The sequence below is a fragment of the Suncus etruscus genome, chromosome 15 (genome assembly GCF_024139225.1).
Source record: "Suncus etruscus isolate mSunEtr1 chromosome 15, mSunEtr1.pri.cur, whole genome shotgun sequence".
NCBI lineage: Eukaryota > Metazoa > Chordata > Mammalia > Eulipotyphla > Soricidae > Suncus > Suncus etruscus.
This window is the reverse complement of record NC_064862.1, coordinates 11,593,406-11,599,405: the sequence shown is the minus strand read 5'-3', so window position 1 is coordinate 11,599,405 and position 6,000 is coordinate 11,593,406. Positions and strand designations below refer to the sequence as shown.

The 6,000-nt window shown below is 35.2% G+C and overlaps 1 protein-coding gene across 1 annotated transcript in view; it reads left to right on the top strand.

The window, feature by feature from the left end:
• Positions 1–256: 256 nt before the first annotated feature.
• Positions 257–6,000, top strand: part of HIVEP2 (HIVEP zinc finger 2) — a 43,104-nt gene continuing 37,360 nt past the window's right edge. The window contains exon 1 of the mRNA XM_049789311.1: positions 257–351. The gene's annotated coding sequence lies outside the window, so the exon portion shown is untranslated. The remainder of the gene's footprint in view (positions 352–6,000) is intronic.

Sequence of the window (6,000 nt, the reverse complement as noted above, 5' to 3'; positions counted from 1 at the left end):
TTCTCACTCCAGCAGGTTAAATTTAATTCTAGCATCATTTTCCCAATTGCCTTTGCTTTTGCTGTTACAAGCAAAACTTAATATCAGTACTTATGCAAAATATTTAAACTGTCAAAAGTAGGACAGTTGATGGCGAGAGGAGTCTTGCGATATCTAGTTCCAACTCTGTTTTCCTCAAGGAAGCATTGCTATGATTGGGGATCTCCTGTCCACTATGTCACCATGTAAAACCCCTTTTCTTTTTCTTTTAGATTCCCAGAAGTTGTGCACATCTGAGTTTCCATGGAGAAAGTTGGCGTTGTGGGAAGCAAACACCATTGTGATGCAGTTTTCTGATAATGAGGATAACAGGTTAATAACTAAAGTTTATTATTTATACTGTTAATTTTTTATATTTAATTTAAACATTATTTTGGGCTTAATAGATACCTAAATATAAACTGTCAGAACAAGAATGGGGTGGAAGCCAGGGGAGGAGCACACAATATATATGTGACTTGGTCAAGATTTGTGTGTAGTCAAGAGTTAGTTTTATTTTGCCTTTCACAATAGACCAATTTTAATTCCCTTAACCTCATTAACGTGGGTTTCATTTTGGCAAAGTTGATTTTTCTATCAATACATCTGGATAACTTTATCAATAGAATGGGAAAGCATTTCACCAGAAAAGCAAAATTGTCATTGTCATAAAAAGCAGTATGATAAAATACTTTAGCAGGCTTTAGTCAAAAGAAATCATAAATCTCTTAAGTAAATATGAAAATATGTAAATACCTGCAATCAAGCCCATAGAGTAGCCAACCTGGAGAAACATATTTTAGTTTTTCATTCAGCTTTGAATATCAAATGAGATTAGATTTTCATGTATGTCAAATTAGAGTGATCCTCCAAATCATTGTACTTTTCTCCAAAAGTTCTCTGAATTGTTAGTCAGGATTATGCATTGTACAGCATCCATCTTGTATGGGCCGCTTGCTCATTTGAGGGAGAAATCAGGTTGTTATGGGAACTTTTAATAATAAAGGAAGCATTTATAATGACTTTGGCTCTCAGAAAGGTGACTTTTTTAAATCATCCTGTGGAAATAAGTCTGTATTGAGTTGGACTCTGCCAACTCAATTCTTGCTCAGTTTTTCGGCAACTCCATTTTTTCCTCCTCCGGGGCTTGTATGAGCTCTTGACATCTGAGATTTTCAGTATTAAAGTTCCTCTTCCAAGCATCTATTAAAAATGTATACTTGATCTAAGACATTTACATGCAAATGTGCTGAATTGGTCTCTAAACTTTTGCTTAATATTGAGTACTCTTGTATGGTAAACATTTGGTTGGCATGTATAATATAATCCAATTTAAAAATGGAGCAAATAGCCATTTTATTTGAAAAATATTTTCCTAGTAAGATATTGGCAATAGAGAAGTAGTTTTTGTTGCCAGTCATTTTTATACCATTGTTAGTTAGGATGTTATTATTTAATGCTCACTTGATTCTTGCTACCACTCAAGTAATAATTAATTTCCTGAGGTAAAGATCTTCCCCCCTAAAACCATGTTTTTCTAAGCAAAAAAAAAAAAAAAAAAACCCAGATTGGCAACCCAGGATACTGTAGGCCTTTATTCATCAGCAGAGCAGGCCTTGTTTCTTGCCAGTCCTACCCAGCTGTTATCCTGAGGAGACCTCTCTGGAGGTCTATAGGGGCGGCTGTTTTTGTGCCTTTCCTTCCAGGGCTTCTATGGGTGCCAAACTTACTTGAGTAGAGCTGTATAAAAAGAGCCAAAAGAGTGGACACATTTTTGTTGGTTTGTTTTTTGTTTTTTTTAATGGTCACTCTTCTATGTACTATTGTTTATTTTTTTGCTTAGTTTTTTAGTCCTGAAATAAACATGCAGAGGGGGATATCTTCCTCAACATCTCCCTGCAAAAAATGTGCTGAGCCTGTGAGACAATATCTGAAGTCATTAACTGAAAGATTTCTTTGGGCTGGAGCACCCTCCAGAGGAAACCCTAAAAAGTCACATTTTTTTTTAACAAAATGCTCCCTTTTGAAGCATTCGAAGGCAGAAGGGAAAGTTTGAGATGTGAATATGAAACTGTCTGTGGAATCCCTCTCTTTTGCTGCCAATGGCTGCCATAAATGACTTTGCCAGAGTTTAGTTACCATAAATAGAAATCTCAGAGAATGAAATTATTTCTGGCCTTTCATAGAAAAATTGCTTTAATATCGTATTTTGGTTTTTTTTTATCCTTATCAATGGAAAAAACTGAAAACTTCCTTTTTTCTATGAATAGATATAAAAAGTAAAATAATTCTTCATAATTATAGAGAAATAAGATAGTTATAATTGGTCATACTACTGTAGATATTGATAATTCCAAAAAGATTTTTAAGGAGAAAATTAAGCTAAAAATGACATATATGTCATTTAACTTAATGGCATATATACAGTGGTGCATTTGATGATATATTCATATATAAGTGAGATATATACATATGTAGTACATGTATGTTATGATATCCAAAGAAAATATGTAGAAACATATTCATGTTTACCTAATAAAGCACAAGATAAAGCTCTGAAATTTATACCATTGTTGTAGAAGTATGTCAACCCAAAAAGACAACTCATGTGAAATTTTAACACTTTGGAAGTTTTGTGTGAGGTTTTGTTTTTGTTTTTGTTTTTGTTTTTTTGAAAAAGAATTTCTCTTCCTAGGTTGAAGAGAGCAGCAAAGAAACCTTTGAACACTCCCTAATCCCATTTGCTTTGAGTCAGGCACACAAGGCCTAGTGTATGCTGCACACCATTTTCATTACAAAATTGTTTTAGTTTTGAAAACAATATGAAAGTGGACAGCAGATGAGTGAAAAGAGTTTACAATGAAGATCATTTACTTATTTTATCTTTCATCTGCCTTTCTCCATAGAAACTCTTTAGAAGAAAGGTAACTTTCTTAAGAACTTACTTGAAAGTTCCTTAAGGAAGGAGTTAGAAAGTAGGTTTCAAGTTTGATGTAAAATATTCATGTGAACTAGGATTGAGTTCCAATTTCTTAGAATTAACCTCTTCCTTAATTAAGCCTTTCACTGAAACGAAAAGGTAGACATTGCTGTATACAGAAATGTAAATTGCAGGCATCTTTGGAACTGCTCTGATCTCCAGCTCAGAAATAAGGTCAGAAACTCTTCCTGAATGAACAAGAGTAGGGAACAAGGGACAGAGCATTCTCTGTAATGATAAAATAGCAGGGCATGATGTTAGGTAGGCTTGTCGAAGAAATTTAAAAGGAAGAGATTTTCTCATTGAAGTTGGTTAAGTCAGTGTGTGCTGATATTAATTGCATTTTGTTTGTTTGTTTGTTTCCTTAATTTGGTTTGGTTCTAATTTGGGGGCCATACTTAGTGGTACTAAGGAGATATCCTAGGCATAGTACTCATGGAACCATGTAGTGCCAGGATTAACTCATCACTCCCATATGCAAAGCATAAAATCCAGCTCACTGAACGGGTCTCTGGTCCAGTGTATTAGATTTGAAGTATTTCCTGGACAATAAATACTATTGGAATATGAAATAATTGAACAGTATTATTGGAAAAATGGTTTTAATAAATAAATATTGTATCTTTTTTGAACTAGCTCTTTATAATATAAATCAAACCAACAATTACCTGAATGTTTTATTACATTTTTGCTCTGACCAAAAAAATAACCTCTATTGAACTTTATGTAAAGACGTCTTCATCTTCTGGTCTCTTTTTTAATAACTAAGTATTGTTATTTTAAGGGAAAAGCTGATGATAGTGAGGGTCATTCCCAATAGTGTTCAGGCAACTGCATGATATTGGGGATTGAAGCCAGGACTAATAGGAAGAGCATGCACTCTGCTCCTCAAACCAACTGACCCATGAAACATCCTGCCATAAGACAAACTACAAACTCTAGGCATAGAAATTTGTCTAACCCCAAAGTCTTTCTTTATGGTCCAAGGAAAGGTTCTCCTAAATGATGGTCATCAGTCATTAGAGATCTTAATGTTTGCATGGATCCTATGTTGAAATCAAACTGTCTTAGAATGTCTCCTGGTATCATCTCACCATTTGTTGGCAAGGCAGAAAAATCATCTGCCTTGAAAACAAGTCATTGCTGATTTCCTAGGTGTTGTTAGGGTGTTGTATGAGCTCATTCTGGGGCAAGTAGATGCCAAGGCAGTTCTAGGACATGCACTAGTAGCAGGTCAATTCCTGCTGTAAGTGCAGAAAACCAGGCCAAATATAGAACACAAGGTTCAGGGATGATCAGTCCACTGATGTCCTAGTGACATCAAGTCAAGTCACTATGGCAAATATTAAGGGTAGAGGTCCCCCATAACAAAAATTTTTCAAGTTCCCATCCCTAATGGATAGTAACTTTCTATATCTAAAATTTTAATGCGCCTATGCAAAAAGAACATGCCATAGTATACTATTGGAGCCTAAGAGGAAATGATAACAAACCAAACGATTTCTATAACCTAATTCTATCAAAAACACAAAACTCAAAGGATACTATCTGTACTATCTACTATGGATTCCTACTAGCAAGTCTAAAGAGAGGGGAGGTAACTTTATCTATATAATGAAATATACAGTGAAGAATTATACATATTGAGAAAATGCACCTAAGAAATATACAAAGGAGGTATACATATCCCCTTTAAGTCTTTTGATATAGTCTGAAGGGAGAATAAATTCTGGATCACATAATCAACCAATAGCATGATCTTGTGGAGTATGAAAAAATGGCTCACAGCAGTCATGGATCAGAAAGTATTCTAGAGCCAAGGGTCTCTCAAAAGCCAAAACCAATTACATGCAGCAGTCCATGGTGAAGGGAAGTGGGAGAAAAGGGGCCACTGATAACACATAGCAGCAGTGGTGGTATACTTTCTTCCTGGGAGATAAAAATAGCTATATAGATGAAGGAAGGACTATATTTAACATAGACATTATGTACACTATGGATGGACATTAAATAGCCATAAAGGTGGCCACCACTCATACACTAACACACACATATATGGATAAGGATAGATCCAAAGGTTACATTAGGAAAATTGACCCAGGTGGAATGGGTGTGAGCACTTTAAAATAAAAATAAAATAAAAAAACTGGCATGCCAAGTGAAAAAAATTTCCAATTCCTTGAAGTAATTAATGTTGATGGAGGAGAACTTTGCTGAAAATGGCTTCATGGGTTAGAATGTGCATATAACATTCTTAAAACATAATCTTTAAGGCTAGAATGCTAAGTAGTATGGTGGTGAGCACTGTAAACAGAGTATAAAATTTAGAGTAGTATATCACATGTGTCGAACATCCAGGTTCCTTTCCTGAAGGCAGACTTAAATATAGTAGAAAACTAGTTTGCATTAAAAATAAATGGCAAATACATATTCAATGACTGAGCACTATAGCAAGAGTCCATGGCATTCAGATGCCTTATGCAAGGATAAGAGCATACTCTAAACAGCTGTACCCCTTGCTTTGGTCTCTTTGAAGTATAAAAAAAATAGATAAGCTACTGAAGATTTCACAGATGAGGTGGAGCTTTCTGAAAAAAAAATTTTTTTTTTTTGTTTTTGGGTCACCAGGCAGCACTCAGGGATTACTCCTGGTTCTACTCTCAGAAATTGCTCCTGGCAGGCTCTGGTGACCATATGGGATGCCAGGATTTAAACCACTGTCCTTCTGCATGGAAGGCAAACACCCTACTTCTATGCTATCTCTCCTGCTTGAAACTTTTTGATCATGAAATTTAAACCAATGTTGTCTTTCCACATTTTTACAATAAGCTGTGCAATGACCCTTTGCCATTTCACCATAATGGTTTGAAACAGAGAATAAGTTGTACTCTAGGTTGTCCCTAGATTCTATAGTACACATTGACAAGTCAAGGTTTTCTTTTTGTTTTGTTTTGTTTTGTTTTCGGGCTACACTCATTTGATGCTCAGGGGTTACTCCTGGC